This window comes from Hypanus sabinus, chromosome 7 (assembly GCF_030144855.1).
Source record: "Hypanus sabinus isolate sHypSab1 chromosome 7, sHypSab1.hap1, whole genome shotgun sequence".
In the NCBI taxonomy this organism is placed as follows: domain Eukaryota; kingdom Metazoa; phylum Chordata; class Chondrichthyes; order Myliobatiformes; family Dasyatidae; genus Hypanus; species Hypanus sabinus.
This window is the reverse complement of record NC_082712.1, coordinates 66,777,363-66,795,530: the sequence shown is the minus strand read 5'-3', so window position 1 is coordinate 66,795,530 and position 18,168 is coordinate 66,777,363.

The following is an 18,168-nucleotide window of genomic DNA, read 5'->3' as shown; positions in this document are numbered from 1 at the left end:
CAGGCCAGGCAGCATCTGTAGAAAATTGTAGATAGTCAACATTTCAGGATTGATGAAGGGTCTCAGGCCCAAATGTTGACTACTTACTCTTTTTCATAGATGCTGCCTGGCCTGCTGAGTTCCTCCAGCATTTTGTGTGTGTTGCTTGGATTTCCAGCATCTGCAGATTTTCTCCTGCTTGTAATTGCAACAGCATATTTCAATCCCTTCAGACCCAATGACTTACAGTTATTTTCAAGCCAGCCAGAGCACCTCTTCTGCACACTGTTGTTTGCAATTAGCAACTAGATAATGATCTAGTTATCCATGTTCTTGGTTCTAGATAGAAGCCAGGAGAGATTCCCTGCAGTGCTCCAAGTGCTGATGTAAGATCACTTACATTTCTTTGGAATTAAGCTGTTCTTGGGTTGAGTCTTTCAACAGAATTATATCAGCATAGGTAATATAACACTACGCTTGTATGGCAAAGCATCAATAGCGTCAAGTTAAATCAGAGCATTTCTATAAGATGTACAAAATAATCGAAACCTCTATATGATTCCAAGAAAGAATATTCTCTTTAACTATTTCAATCTGACTATCTTGCCAGAAGCTGCTTAAAAATTAAGAATAAAATTAAGAAAATGGCAGCGCCGGACTTTAATAATGACTGAAAAGCCATAAGATAAATCAATGAAGGCTCTAAAAGTAATCCGGGAAATTATAGGCCGGTAAATTTGTCATTGTAGGTAAATTGTTTGAAGGAGTACTAAGAGATAGGATCTACAAGCATTTGGATAGAGAGAGAGACGTATTAGGGAGAGTCAACATTGCTTTGTGCATTGTTGGTCATGTTTAACCAATCTATTAGAGTTCTTTGTGGAGGTTACCAGGAAAGTGGATGAAGGGAAGGCAGTTGATGTTGTCTACATGGACTTCAGTAAGGCCTTTGACAAGGTCCCACATGGGAGGTTAGTTAGGAAGATTCAGTCGCTAGGTATATATTGTGAGGTAGTAAATTGGATTAGACATTGGCTCAATGGGAGAAGCCAGAGAGTGGTAGTGGAGGATTGCTACTCTGAGTGGAGGCCTGTGACTAGTGGTGTGCCACAGGGATCAGTGCTGTGTCCATTGTTATTTGTCATCTATATCAATGATCTGGATGATAATGTGGTAAAATGGATCAGCAAATTTGCTAATGATACAAAGATTGGAGTTGTAGTGGACAGTGAGGACGGTTTTCAAAGCTTGCAGAGGGATTTGGACCAGCTGGAAAAATGGGCTGACAAATGGCAGATGGAGTTTAATGCAGACAAGTGTGAGGTATTGTATTTTGCAAGATCAAACCAAGGTAGAACATACAAGGTAAATGGTAGGACACTGAGGAGTGCAGTAGAACAGAGTGATCTAGGAATACAGATACATAATTCCATAAAAGTGGCGTCACAGGTAGATGAGGTCGTAAAGAGAGCTTTTGGCACATTGGCCTTTATAAATCAAAGTATTGAGTATAAAAGTTGGCATGTTATGGTGAGGTTGTATATGACATTGGAGAGGCTGAATTTGGAGTATTGTGTGCAGTTTTGGTCTCCTAATTACAGGAAGAATATTAATAAGATTGAAAGAGTGCCGAGAAGGTTTACAAGGATGTTGTCGGGACTTGAGAAACTGAGTTACAGAGCAAGGTTGAATAGGTTAGGACTTTATTCCCTGGAGTATAGAAGAATGAGGGGAGATTTGATGGAGGTGTATAAAATTATGATGGGTATAGATAGAGTGAATGCAAGTAGGCTTTTTCCACAGATGCTATGAGATACAAAAACCAGAGGACATGGGTTAAGGGTGAAAAAGGAAAAGTTTGAAGGGAACATTAGGGGGAGCTTCTTCACACAGAGAGTAGTGGGAGTGTGGAATGAGCTGCCAGATGAAGTTGTAAATGCGGGCTCACTTTTAGCATTCAAGAAAAACTTGGACAGGTACAAGGATGAGAGGTTTATGGAGGGATATGGGCCAGGTGCAGGTCAGTGGGTCTAGGCAGAAAAATGGTTCAGCATAGCCAAGAAGGGCTAAAAAGCCTGTTTCTGTGCTGTAATGTTCTACGGAAGATTTTATTGAGAAATGGAACGACTTATTATAATCCATTTCCTACATAGAGAGGATGCTTTACAAACCTAATTTCATTGAAACTTTCAAGTGCCTGGATAGCCAGTAGACCATTAAATAAATACAAGTTTTTGTTTAGTGAGTACAATAGCAAAACGTGAAACTAATTGCATTATTTCTCAGATTATTTTGCAAATGATACAATGGCTAATAGAGCCATTATTGAAAGTACTTGTTTCTTTCAATGTCAAAACAGCTTGGAGATAGCACACTTTACTTCTCCTGAGAAACAGGTACAAAAACCTTGGCTGAGATTCCAGAGCAGTTCTCAGGGAATATTCCATTGTCAAAAATACAACGTTTGGATGCTGTATAAAGCAAAAAAAAAATCAAGTACTCTCAGATGAAAACTTAAAATATTGCACTGTACATTTTTTATTCAGCAGAATCCCTGGTGTTTTGATCAATATTCAATGAAAGCAAATTTAAAAGCAAAAAAAAAAAAGAAAGAAACTGCAGGTGATAGAAATTTGAAATAAAAATAACTGGAAAATTGTATCAGAGCAAGCAGCATTACTGAGTAAGGAACAGAGTTCCTGGTTCAGCTGATGAACTTTCCTCAGATTCCTTAAAAGTGAATAGGTGTTTATTTTATTGTTTATTTGCTCACAAGTTGAGGGTGTTTCTGGCTGTACCAGGACTTGCCTCTTTTGGAAAAAACAGGTGGGAGTCAACTACACTGGTGACCTTGATGAGTCATATTAGTGAACTAGATGGGTCTTATAACAACATCTGGTAGTTTCATAGTTAAGACAGGATGACTATCTTTCTATTTATGATTTAGTTAATTTCTCTTTTTGAACTTCTTCCACTCTCATACCTCTGGATCAGCAGCCCAGAAATCTGCACAGTAACTCAGCCATTGTACATGTTGCCAGTTTTCTCTCTGTATCCAGCCATTAACCCATCCTAATCATATATCTCACCACCCTTTTTGAACATCTGCCTGACCTCTCCTGAGTCAGGCCCTATCATTTCACTCACACATCAATGACATCATATGTAAATAACCACAGCCTTAAAATATATACTGCCTATGTCTTATGTTCCACAGAGTGCCCTGAATATATCCATATCCTAAAAATCTTGAGGAAATCCACAGTGAGATAAATGGAAGATTTTTTTTATTATTACACCCATTTGTGCTGGGGGTTCAGAGCTATACTTATTGTGGTGAGGTCACTGTTAATGAACAAATTTGCATTTTGATAGTTATTTCCAGAGAAAGTATTTGAAAGGCACTAATACGTATGCTTGGTGTTTTAAAATCCAGTGGAATCTCATTTTTTAAAATAAGTGAAGGACGACAGGGTCCTAATATTCTGGAATTTGACTTGCAATGACAAGCAAAAGCAAAATCGTATTTCTTCACTGTTATCTTTGTTTCCCTTTTCCCAGATACTGCCTATCACACTAAGTATTGCCTACAATCTGCTTTTATTTTAGACCTTCTGCACCCATGCTGTCTGTGTTTTGTGCTAATCTAGTACAAGCAAATGTATTGAGGGAAATAAAGTTACAAGCAGTGAAGATTGAGAAGTCAATTAGAATGGGTGAAGTGAGGAAAAGAGAGAGACAGAGACAGACAGAAGGAGAGAGATGCCTGAGCAAAGTTCCATGGAATCTTTTACATACCTACAAAAGGACACCTGTGCCTTTGTCTTAATATCTCAGACAACATTTCAAAAGGCATCACATCCAGGAACTGTTCTGGAAGAACTGATGAATATGTGCAAGTACAACGATTTAGAGAATGGTTTGTTCAGAGATGAAGAATGTGAGCAACAGAAAAACAAATAGGACAATGAACAGCAATTGACAGTCTCATCATGTGATATGAACAGCCTAACCCTCTCCTGCTACAGACATGAAATGACTTGTCATTCATATTCTGTCAGTCAAAAATACCTACAGCTACAAATTAAGTGATTTCATCTTGAACAGAAACAGGACTAGGAAGGATGAGATTAATGTTAAATAATGGATAATGAGGCATCTGAAAAATTGAAGCATGTACTTAATTAAGGTATTAAGAGTCTTCCTAACTATTGCTGCATTTGGGGCTGCTGAATTATAGTACAGCAATCTGCTTGTGCCTGACTATTAACTTGTCTCAACACTTTGATAAGTGTTGTCCCATAACACTGAGGTCACATCTAATTGGCCAAGAGTGTCAAAATGATTTGTAAAGTCTGTTGCAGACTGGTAAAAACTGAATACAAGGTAATTTCACATGCTTGGTGGTGAGGCTGCATTTACAAGTGAAATGAACTCTGTGGTTCATAGATAAGAATGTAATATTCTTTTGAACATTAAATATTCCTGTTTTAATTAACAGAAGTGAAAGTGCATTGTATGTGAACGATGTCTAATTTGATATATATTACTGCATTGCTTCTATGATATTTTACCTGAAAAGTGTGGATTTAACAAGGGTTGATTTATGGAATATTATCTCAAGTTGCAAAATCAAAAAGTCAAGAAAGGCAGCGCCCAACACAAAGGACCACCATCACCCAGGACATGCATTCTTCTCATTGCTGCCATCAGGAAGGAGGTACAGAAGCCTGAAGGCACACATTTAATGATTCAGGAACAGTATCTTCCTCCCTGCCATGAAATTTCTGAAAGGACATTGAACTTCATTACTTTTTATTGCAATTTTTTGCACTCCTTATTTTTTAATATATTTTTAATATTATATAAAAATAAAATATATTTTATTTTTTATAGTTACTGCATATCACAGTTTTCTCTATTATTATGTATTGCATTGTACTGCTGCCACAAAGTTAACAAACTTCACTACATATATTGGTGATATTTAACCTATGATTCTGGTTCTGATTCATTTGTCAGGCAAAATCATTGGCTAACAGCGTAACAAAGGTGAGAGTCTTGTTGATCTCAGTGCCTGCACACTCAACAGAGAGGTGCAGAACATGCTGGTGGTCAGATTCTGGTGCACCTCATCTTCCACTCCATCCCTGCTTTGCCCAGATATGGAGCACAGTCTGAGCTGAGATCTGGGATGTAATAAAAGACCTGTAACTGTGAGATCTGTGGCTCATTAATGATTTTGGGACAACATCATTGCAAGCGCATTATGCGGACCACTATGCTCCTGTGCTACCCCATGGTCGGTGGAGGCCTATGAAATCTTGCCAGAGAGATGCATAAAGAATCTCAAAGATTTCTAGGGCTTCTTGCCAGCTTCAGCAATAATGATGATGAATTGGTGAGTATCACTTTAAGCTGATCTTGAAACCAACACTGTTTATTTTCTGTTTGGACAGATTGGTGGTAAAAAAAACTTTGCTCCATTTTTTGTGAAAGCCAGTAAGCATTTTACAGCTGTTGACTGACCCATTCCTAACATGGGATTTTACTCTTCTATCAATACTGCTGTTTATGCTGAACACAAGCTAAACTGATAATTTATTGAAGACGCTATGCTGGCAATCTCATTACCACTTTTGATCTTAGAGTTTAAATTAGAAATCACCTTCTATAGCTGTCCTGTGGGGGTGTGCCTTATTCTGATTGTCAAAAGTCACTTCCATTGTGTTTGGTTAGTTTACAAGCTGCAGCTGTTTGTCCCATTGGATATCACTTTCAAATACATTGGGTATAAAAAATAGAATTTAGAAGGGGCTTGCTCTATTCTTCCTTTAAGATATGACCACTGGGATGACATGTTTTGGTGTCCAATTTTAACTGAGTATGTTTATTGAATGTACGTATTTTTGTTGAGTATTCGGCTTTGTAGTGTCCAGAACTTGGGGAACATGAATATTTGGTCAAATTTTTACTGGTTGTAAATAAATGGTTAATATACCTATTTGCAGAGAGTGTTATCTGTATCATTTGCCAGACCCACAAACCTGACTGAACATTATAATTGGTGCTGCAAGCAGGGTATGGCTTCTTGAGCAGAAATGCATCTCTTTAAGAGGTTATTTAAGAGAGAGGACCCTCTGTCTGAGAGATGCAGAGTCCCGGGTTGGATAGACAGTAGAGCAGGTTTTGGAAGTCTCACTAACTTACTGATGGGTTATGGAATGCCAGAACTGTAGATTGGTCAGACCAGTTAGATTTTGCTGAAGTTGAAATGGGACGTCACGTTGTTCCTATACTTAAATTGTTGGTTTTTCCCAGCAGGAAAGATAGCCGGCAGGATGTTTTCCGGCTGTTTGCAACAATTGTAAGACATCAATATAAAACAATAGCGACTCTTAAGAATGAAGTGGGAGATCTCAGTCAGTGCTGTATTATTCTGAGCGAATCACTGTTGATGGCTCAAAGTAGGGCCACATAGTTAGAAGATACAAATATACAATTAGCCTGTTAGCTAATGAAAGTAGAGAATTTAAAGGCGGTTCGAAAGGGCTATTGGGAACCTGATCCCATTAAGGTTCGAGCCATGTTGAGACAGGTCAATGATGCTACTGTGAGGCTGGGATATGGGGATATCTGGCTGGATGATAAATATGAGGGAGAGAAAGAGAAGAGTGGATCCCTCAGTTCAATCCTGGAGATAATTGCCCTCTCCCCTGTGTGTCCGAAACAGAAGGGGCCAGGCCAGTAATTACCCGCCGTGTGGGGCATTGGTCTTCCTCTCAGGAGGAGAAGGGGGAGGAAGCTTAGGAATGTGCAGGGGATGGTGTAATAGACACATCCGACATGACAGAGCTCAGAGAATTCTCCTCTAAGGAAGTGGCGAGGTTAAAGGAGAGGTACAGACAGAAGGCTGGAGAGTCTTTGCCCACGTGGTTATTGAGAATATGGGATGAGGGTCGATACCTGAGTGATCCTATCTAACAGAGAGATGGGTGCTTTAGGAAGCATGTTGTCCCAACATGTGATCAACAACATCCTGAGAACTCTGTTTGCTTCCCCTGAGCATGGTGCATCACTCTGGGTTCGAGTACCGGATGCAGTTAAACTTAGGCATGCCCCTCTTGCTGAATGGAATTTGAAACCCCAAGTGGAATGGAGCAGAGTAGAGGAAGGTACTAACGTTCCACACCAGTGGGCTCTAATCACAGAAATATAATGCAATAGTACTAGCCCACCAGAGGATTTTGAATTGATTTTTGGAATGGTTGGACACGGGGTTAAAGAGGCAGATTTCCCAAAAAAAGGGGTAGTGCTGACTTAATAGCAACAGCTGTTGCTCATCCTACAAGTACAGTGATTCAAATTTTACAAGGTTTAGAGTATGTAGGAAAGGGCATGTGTAGCCAAGGACAGAAGTAAGATAGGCAGGTGGGGAGTGAGGGGTCTTGCATATCCCGTAAAGAATTGTTTTTAGCATTGTCTGAAGCTGGGGTTCCAGAGGAGCAGGTAAATTGGACTCCTTCCCACACCCTCTAGACAATGTGGAGGAAGATCTGTATGGAAAAGCAAAAAAAAAATGGAGACTGTTAAGGAGGAAAGGGTCATTCTTTAACTCCTCTGCAGGAAAGGTCTCCATTTCTCCTCTGCCAGATTATTCGTGTTCCATTCTGGCTTCTCTGCAAATGATATCAGTTCACCAGCAGAGGGAATCAGCAAGTGATTAATGGAGAGAAACAGTGTGGGGTGGCCATACATGTGTGTGTGTGTGTGTGTGTGGGGGGGGGGGGGGGGTCCTTTTAAGAGATTCTGTAAATGTTTTGGGTCCTGCTCAGTTGTTCTTCTGTTATCCATTGTTCACTGGTTAAGTGTTGTTTCTATGTGAGAAATTAACTGCTTTAAGTTTTTGCAATTCCATTGGAAGTTTTAAGGAAGATACAGCCCAGGCTTTGTGCTTTGTGATTTGTATATTTAATCTGTTACTTTGTTGCTTAGTCAGTTACTTTATGTTTTGTGATATAATCTGTTACGTGTTTATTGTGTCTTAATCTGTTACTTTGTTACTTGTTTACCCATGGTTTTTGTAATTGGTGTTTGGAATGACTCATTTTTCATAGTGGTCATATGAAATTTGAGTAGAAATTTGGGCAGCTTTATTTCAGATATGAGATACCTACATTTCAGAGGGAACTGAGCATTTGGTGAGCTATTCTAGTGGTTCTAATAACTTCTGTGTTTCCTAAATGCCCAGTGACTAATCAGGAGTGAGTGCATTTGTATCTCCCTGCATTACAGAATGACAAAGCGGTGGATGCTAATTTGTGGTGGGAAATCCTGTTACATGCTCCTGTTGATGAGCATTTGAATTTGCACACTGGACTAATGGATCAGATTGCTCATATCTGTATGAGGACTCCTTACTACATTACAGAAGGGATGTAACTGATATCGATCACTTTGACAACAAGGAAAAGACTGTAGGTGGAAATTATCTGGTTTATTGGGTTTTGGCTTTCTGTTTTGGAGAGCTAGGAGGGAGTAGTTTATATCAGCCAACCTCAACCGTAATGGACTTGAACCTTAATAGCTCTGGTGAAGTGAGTGTTTTAAGGGCTGTTATTTCCCAACATATCCTTCATTTAATTGGAATGTCCTGACTCTTAGTGATTTCCCAACCTGACAGAGTGTTGGTGTAGGTGGTATATTGAGTACTGCTATAAGGTGCAAGGACCATCTGTGAGCAGGAATATTATCTTGGGATGGCTGTGTCAATGCCACATGGAGCTGTGAAGCTGGGCACTTGTTGGATACAGAATGGCTCTTACGGGATATGCAGTTCCTAGGCTTGCCTGCTGCTCCCACTGGGTGGTGCGGTTGATATGTGGTGCTGTATGTCTGCCACCCCAGTGCTCTGGATGAGCACTTTGCCCATGGTGGTTGGTAAGAGGGCTGTTACAAAGGAAGGGTGTTTTGAATGATAACCTTTCTCAGCATGGTACGGCCAGACTGTCCCAGGAACTGATGCCTTGGATTACCTGCTCACAAAGGAAGGTGGCGTTTGTACTGTTACTGGTTAAGAATACTGATGGGTTGGTGAACACCTGGTTGATCACATCTCAAAGTCAGTGTGTACAACTGACTGGGGGACCAGCTCATCGATTGTTACACTCTAGGGTGAGGCTGGTGGCCTTTAGGGCCACACAGAGGCTGGTGGACTATTGTAGTACACTGGGGGGTGACTACTGGGTTTACAGTACCAAGTATTGTTCTCTTATGATCTATGTATAACATAGTTTTGAGTTTGTGAGAGTCATACTAGTCTGAGGGTTGGATCATCATGTTTACAAATTTCAAGGGGTAGAGTGTCCTGTGGGGGCATGCCTTATTCTGATTGTCGAAAGTAGCCTCCATTGTGATTGGTTAGTTTAGAATCTGCAGGAGTTTTTCCCATGGGATAACTACCTGATATCGAGCTTCAAATATCCTGGGTATACAGTATAAAATAGCATGAGGAAAGAGCTTGTTCTCTTCTTCCTTGATTTAAGACATGACCATTGTGAAGGTATGCTCTGCGCATGCTTTTAACTAAGTATGATTGCTGAATGCACTTCTGTTGAATATTCAGCTTTGTAGTTTCTGTAACTTGGGGAACATGAATGTTTGGTCGAATTTCTACTGTTTGTAAATAAATGATTAATATACCCATTCACAGAGTGCTTTCTATATCACTTGCCAGGCCCGTGAACCTGATTGAACATAACAGTAGCTTATAACTTTTTATGTGATGTAAAACATACACTTCAGTTTTACATGTCAAATAAGTAATGACCATCCAGCCTTTGGTACAATTGTATCTAAAGGTGCAAACACGAACCAGAGACAAATGCAGGTTATAAGAAAGCTGTTTTCACATTTGAGCCAGAATTTGTTCTTTAAGAAACATATTCAATGTACCCCACATTCCCACAAACTGTTTCTCTTCAGGAAAATATCCATTCATTACTTCAAAACTCCATTTAAATCAACTTCCATCTACTTTCAGGCAGTGCATTCAGGAATGTATTGATTGCCTCGAAAAAAAGCATCTTCATGTCAACTTACTTTTGTTAGTAATAAGCCTGCATTAAATTGGTTAGGTTTTGGGTATAAGATTTCTGCAGCACATTATCTTTTATTTCATTACAAGAACTTGTTATATTCAGTCTAAAATAGCTTAAAGGTAATGCTGATAATGATAATTGCAGATGATTAGAACATGTTTGGAGACTTCGTTATGTTACAGCAGCACATATGCCAGCATTAACTGGCAGTAAAATCGTCACAAATAAACTGCAGATTTCTGGACAGCTGAGCAGAGTAAAAAATAAATCTGAATGCTGGCTGAACTCAATGGGTCAGGGAGCATCTATAGAGGGAAATGGACTCTATGGTGACTTTTGAGGTCCTTTATCTGGCAGAATAGAGTTAGAAAGTATGAAAAGAGGGCAAAAGCTGCAAAGTCCCAGGTAGATCCAAGTGAGAAGCAAAGTCCATGTAGAGGAAAGAAAGATGGAGACAGTAATAGAGGCTGGGAGCAGGTAGGTAATGGCTGGATGGCTGCGTGAACCAGCATCAATCAGGTAGGTAGAAGAAAATGTCTTTGTGATGTAAATTCCATGCATCTTCAGACTGAGGCTAATAGATTTCTTTTCACTAAAAGCATGAACAAGTAAGGGATAAAGATAGCTGAATTGATGTGTGCTTGGTTAAGAATTCAATGCTACTATCCCTATGAAAATTGAGGAATTCATTTGATCTTAGGTTTCAGTGTAGCACAGTTGTATAATAGTTTGACAGAGTCCAGAGGAGATTCACAAGAATGATGCCAGGAGAGAAAGCATTAACATATGAGGAATGTTTGATGGCTCTGGCCTTGTACTCACAGAAGCTTAGAAGAATAATGGTGGGGATATGATTGAAATCTACCGAATATTGAAAGTCTCAGACAGAGTGAACATGGAGATGATGTTTCCAATACTGGAAGAGTCTACAATCAAAGAATAGAAGGACGTCCCTTTAGAATAGAGATGAGGAGGTATTTCTTTAGCCAGAGGGTGGTTGATCTAGGAAATTCATTGCTACAGGCAGCTATGCAAACCATTTCACGGGGTATATTTAAAGTGGAGGTTGTTACGCTCTTGATTGGTAAGGGTATCAATAGTTATGGGGAGACAGCAAAAGAATTGTGTTTAAAGGGATAATAAATCAACCAGGATCGAATGATAGAGTAGACTTGATGGGCCAAATGGTCTAACTCTGCTCCTATGTCTTCTGCATTTTGGTCTTATGGCAGTGAGACTTCACAGATCTAGGTCATGAAATGGATCTTGAACTCTGTTGCTGTCTTTGTGGAGTTTGCACATTCAACCTGTCATCACATTGATGTCCAACATGTGCTGTAGTTTCTACCTGCCCTCCAAAGACATGGCAAAGAAGGTTCATTGTCTTCTTTAAATGACATCTCAGCATAGGTAAGTGGCAAGAAGAGACAAAGGGGTATTGATGGATATGTGAGTGATTAATTTGTAGGGACATGTGACAAGGAAGAGGAAGAAATTGATTGACAGTATCATGCTGCTTCAGAACATATGTAATCAATGGCATAAGTGGCCTCCTTCTTGGTTGTATTAATTAAGTAAGGTTTAAAATTCTGTCTAACTTCCTATAGAGTAGTTTAGCAACTAAACAAAGGCACAATCACTTCGCAGATCTTTTATCTCGAGTGATAAAAAGAAAAAGATACTTAGCACTGTTAAGCTAAAGTATCTTTTCCTCCCTCTGATGTGATGCAATATATTTATAGTGAAATAATATATTTGGGCAATATGATTTATGCAAATTATAAAAGGAGAGGGGCACAGCATCAACAGCAAATGCAATTTTATAACGCAAACTGCTGCCATGAATTCAGGATTTAATCTCCTCCAAAAAGTTTACATATTCTCAGTGGAACAATTGAAATGCTGCCATGTTTTTTAAGGTTTCAAATCACTATGTAATCTCAGTGATATCCTTCTTGCCGTCATTCATTACTCCAAAATCTCATTAACAATCAACGAGCTTCCATTTCCTAAGTGACAATATCAAATTAATATCTTGCTAAGGAGAGGGTAGTGCAACCCTTGCAATTATACCATCTCCTGAGCTCCCTGTGGCTTTCACATTATAACCAAAATTGTTCCATCTGCAAGTATCAGAGAAATGTGGAAAATTTAGATTAAGAAGCATGTTGTAATATTGGATTCTGCTCATAACCAAAATAAAATACGAGACCACAACAAATAGCCAATATGGAGAGGATGCCAGGACCAGAGGGCACTGCTTAATGTCCCTTAAGAACAAAGATGAGGAGGAATTTCTTTAACCAGATGGTAGTGGATCCGGGAAACTCCTTGTCATAGACAGCTCTGTGTCAGCTGTGGGTGGGAAAGGTCAAGAGCTGGAGAAGAAAGAGTCCTATGGGAGAGTAAAGTAGACAATAGGGAAAAGAGAAGGAGAAGGAGACCCAGGGAGAATTAATAGGCCAGTGAGAAAAGGTAAAAGGTCAAAGTGGGAAATTGGGGTGTGGGGGTTGATTTGTTTATCAGAAGAAGAAATCAAAATTTATGCCATCAGGTGCTCGAGGGTACCTAAACAGAATATAAGACGTTGCTCCTCCACCCTGAGGGTGGCTTCATCTTGGCACAAGAGGAAACCATGGATCGACATGTCACAATGGGAATGGAAATTGGAACTAAAATGTTTGTACACTGGGAATTCCTGCTCATGAGAGATGGTGTGAAGGTCCTTTATGAAGCAGTCCCAATTTACAACGGGTCTCATCAATGTAGAGAAGGCCTTTTTTTAATTGTCTAATTAGTCAATCATGTGTCAGCAACTCATTGCGTATAAGCATGCAGACATGATCAAACAGTTCAGCTGTTGTTCAGACCAAACATCAGAATAGGGAAGCAATGTGATCTAAGTGAGTTTGACCATCGAATGATTGTTAGTTTGAGTCTCTCAGAAACTGCAGATCTACTGTGATTTTTACACACAACACTTTCTAAGGTTCACCAAGAATGTTGTGAAAAGCAAACAAAAAATTATCCAGTTGAGCAGGAGTTCTGTGAGCAAAAGTGCATTTTTAATGAGAGGGGCCAGAGGAGAATGACCAAACTGGTTCAAGCAGGAAGGCAACAGTAACTCAAATAGTCACATGTTACAACAGTGGTGTGCTGAAGAGCACTTCTGAATGCACAAACATGTTGTACGTTGAAGTGGATGGGCGACAGCAGCAGAAAACCACACTGGGTTCCACTCTTGTACCTAAACGTGACCACTACGCACACTTCCACAAAGTGGGCATTGTTAGCAAGACTAGCATTTTTTATACTTCCAAATTTCCATGCTGACTGGGTTACAAAGACATTTCAGCAGGTAGGTAAGAGTCAATTATATTGGTAATGTCGTTGTCTTGTGCCTAGAACCCAATGGGGTTTGGAACAGATGGGGCTAATCAATAGATTTCCTTTCTCCAATGGCATGAGTAAATCAGGTGGTATTTTAACAATAATTCAGTAATTCCCTGATAACCGTTACTGAGACTGGCTTGTCATTACAGATTTACTTGATTAAGTAGTCCAATTATCAGCACTGTGTTCAAATCCTTTCTTTGTAGCTGAGAACCTTATATTGATTAATGATGTAAATCTGGAAAGTAAAGCTGATTATAGGATCATGTTCAAAATATCATCTGGTTTGCTAATTTCTTTTGCTGGAGATTATGTTTGGCCCTGACCTGCTGCAGCCTCGCTGGGGCTCCAGGACAATAGTAATATGGTCTAACATGTCCTGCAAATGGCATGATCCATCAATGTTTGAAGATATGAACATAAGGAAATAGGAACAGGAATTGGTCACATAGCCCTTCAAGCCTGCCCCATCTTTCAAAATGATGTCCCAGCGTTTCATCTCCTTCAATGCCAGTTCCTCTTGCCCTCAATTACCTGGACTTCCTAAAATGTATCTCCTCCCTCTTTAAATATCCCAGATGATTTAGGCTTAAGTAAAGAGAATTCCAGACACTCACCAACCTCTTCAAGAAGTTCCTATGTGCTTCAATTTAAATGTTGTTCCTTAATGCTGTAACAATGGACTTTGAATTTTACTGTAATACTGATGCCAGCATCTCACAAAATAGATAAAACAAAAAAGTTCTGAACTCCTGAGACACAGATTGTGTATTGCTGCATGGATTTAAATGTTCCATTCTGGGTTCTACTGAGAATTCATAACAATCTTGCAAGTTAATGAGTATAAGCAGAGCACTGAAAATTCCCAGCATAAATTAAGCAAGCATTATGATTTCTTTAGCAGCATCTACAAAGTGCTCTACAGCCAATGAAGTACTGTATTCTTGAACTGCACAGTCAGAACACCATCTGCCAGTTCACATGAATCAACTTCATTTTTGTTCTCTCGTTTATGGAATTGTATTTGTGGAAATTATTGAGTATTATACAAGACACCAGTGACAACTCACTATTTTTTCCCATATAGGATGAGATCTAATTTAAGCTGGTGCTGGCAAAGCACAGCAACAACTTGCTGGTAGCAAACAAAATAGCAAAACTATAAATTACTGTGTTAACCATGTTTTCTCAGAAGTTATCGCTGCAATCAGTAGCCTGTATCATCCCTTTCAGCACCGACCTTTTGAATTTCCTGTGAGACCTGGCACTTTGGTAGTGTGAGCTGAAGTCTCAAAGGTGCAGGATGTTTATGGTGCGGCACACTGAGGTGGTGGAGCCCAGGCCCGAGAGCAGGGAATGAGCCAATGTTTTGCCACTGCTAAAGAGGACTTGGAGGTGATTTGATGTGAGGCAGAGTCAAAGCGAGGCAAAGTCGGGGAGGTGGGGCCCAGGGTTGAGAGTGAGGAACAACCTGCTACTTGGCTGATTTAAGGGCCAGGCCAGATTGGAAAGGTCAGGTATGGGCTGAGTTGAGATAATGGGGCCCAGTGCTGAGAGCATATCAAAGCACAGAGCACGGGTCTGAGAGCAAGGCTAGACTGGGTGTAAGGGCCAGAAGAGAGGGATGGGCCAGTGTTCAGCTCAGTGTCCACAAAATTTACTAGCCTCTATGCTGAACCAAGGCTGTGGCCTACATCTGATGTAGTTATGAACTGTCTTCATTGCTATGAACTTTATTTGTGAATGTTATTTATTTACATTTATTGCCTGCATAATTTATTTTTATCTGCACTTTGGGTGTTTGACAGACTTTTTACTGGGTTCTATTGGGCTTTCTGTTTTGAGGCTGTTGGTAAGGAGACAAATCTCATGGTTATATATAGTATACATAGTGTGATAATAAATATACTTTGATCTTGGAATCTTGAGATCATTTGCATCCATCAAAAAGTGTAAAGAAGAATTTGACAGGGCCTCTAAACTACTATACATATAAAAAAATAAATTATGGTAATACTCATCAAGTCAGTCTTCTGATAAAAGGTCATCAGCATGAAATATTAATGATGTTCCTCTGTTCACAGATGCTGCTTAACCTGACCATTTGTTGTTTTTTCTTTAATTTCAGATTTCTTTGATTTGCGGCTTGTAGGTAGATTTTCTACCTAGATGTCAGCCTTGGACCTCTGACAAAGAGACTAGTGTGGCCTTACAGCCACTTAAAACTTGTGCTGTGGTGAAGAGCCGCCTTTGTGAATATATTATTTGCGAAGTGATAAATGTATTTCCTGCACAGTCTGAATATTGACAAACCCGTGTGATTCATGAACTATGGTAGCTATGGCATCTACAGTTTTATTTTTGTTCACTCCTATTTTTTTTTCTCAGCAAGTAATATAAATTTGGACCCCATCAATATGCAGTACATGGTTACTTTCTACCAGGCATGGATAACATGCCTGTGTTCTTCAGAGAATTACAGAAGAGGTTATGACAAAAATAATTTGCATGGATTCTTTAAATGGAAAGCACTTTTAGGAAGAACTTTGATTGTACTTTATGGGTGCTCAACTGATCTAAGATCACGTTTTTAGATTTGGGACATATAAGCCAGGGTTATAGCCACCCCAGTTTATTACTCCGCCAACACTTATTAATAATACATGATTGTACACAAAAAAGGATAACACAGAAATAAGCAATTTGGTCCAATAGTCTCAAACTGATCTTTATGATCTTCCAATCTACTTTATATAACTCTTACAGCATATCTGTCAATTCATTTCTCCTTTCTGCTTATTTTTTCTCAGGATAAATGACTCTCTGCTATTGTTTTTAACGAAACCAAAGTTTGCAAGTTCTACATTGCCCAAAGAATTGACATTAGATGAACAAATAGCTACTGTTTCTTATATTTCTCTTACATTTTATTTCATTCTTGCTTGTACAGAATGCCAAGAACAAAGATTATTTTTGTTTGCCTTAATATTATGTTTTTCAGAGCTTTGTATGTACTGTATGTTTTATTTATCCTAACCAGTGCACTTCTCATGTTACTTCCATGTGACAAAAATAAGGAGGCAATTTGGCTCATCAGATCCATGTCAGTTCCCAGCAGAGCAATCCCAACAATCCTGTTCCTCTTCTCCTATTTCCCCTTCCTCCTATTTCCCAGTAGCTTAACTTCCATTTAGTTATTATGCTATTTTGTAAAAACTGAGGAATAGGTTACAGTAGCCAATAAATCTATTAGCAAACTTTTGAAGTGCAGGAGGAAGGTGAAGCACCAAGAAGAATCTCATTGTTCTTGTTGTGATGGTAGAAGGTTAGGTAAATAGTAAATTGATTTATTTTTGTCAAATGTACTGAGGTATTGGAAAAGATAATATGTCTTATAGAGTCACAGAACACTGTAGCACAGAAATAGGACTTTTGGCTCATCCAGTCAGTGGCTTTCTGCCTTGTCCCATTTATCTGCATCAAGCCCATGGGGTTCCATACCTCTCTCATCCATGTATATGACCAAACTTTCCTTATGTTTTACAATTGAACCCACATCTCACAGTTCCACTGTCAGTTCAATCCACATTCACATCACTATCTGAGTGCAAAAGCTCCCCTTAGATTTCTCTTAAATATTTCAACCTTCACCCTACACCTGAATCAGAACATCAACTATGACATTGGGGCTATTACAGAGACTTGGTTGAGAGAGTGATAGGAATGGATACTTAATGATCCAGGGTTTTGATGTTTTTGAAAAGACAGAGCGGGATGTAAAAAGGAGGCAGATAGTGTTGCACTGTAACCAGAGACAATATCACAGCTGACTTCAGAGGGGAGATATCGCTGGGCTTGCACAGGGAATCTAAATGGGCAAAGCTCAAAAATAGGAAGGGGCAATCACACTGATGGGATTGTCCTACAGACCTCCAAAAGCCACCGAGACATCGAGGAACAGATATGCAGGTGTAAAAAATAACATAGTTGTCATGGGTCACTTCAGTTTCCCTGATAGAAACTGGGAGCTTCTTAGTGAAAGAGGTTTAGATAGGGGCAGAATTTGTTAACTACATCCAAGAAGTTTTTTTTAAATCAATATGTAGACAATCCAACAAAAGGAGGGACTGTACTGTATCTGGTATTGGGTTGGTGACTAATCTTCAGTGGGTGAGCAGTCAGGAAACAGTAACAGCAACTCTTAAGTTTTATGGCAGCTGTAAGTATGAACCTTGCAGGAGAGTATTAAATCAGAGTAGGGCAAATTATAAGAGCGTTAGGCAGTGACGAGGGAGAGTTTAATTGTGAATAGCTGTTCTTGGGCAAGTCCTCATCTTATGGAGGTTGTTTGAAGTCCAATTGTACAGAGTACAGGACAGGTATATTCCAGTCAGAAGGAAGGATATGGATGACAAGGTAAGCGAACTTTTGATGTCGAGAGAGATGATGAATTTAGTCAAGGAGAATAAAGAAAAGTATGTAAAACTTAAAGGTTCACAGTTTCATTTATTATCAAAGTATGTATGCAGTATACGACTCTGTTTATCTTCAAATATCCACAAAACAAAGAAAATCATGGAAGTTGTTCAAAGGGAAACATCAAACCCATTGCACCCCCACTCAAAAAAGAATGCAACAGGATAATCAACCCCCAAATTGATTCCCAAACCCCTCCTTCCCTGCACAAAAAGCTAAC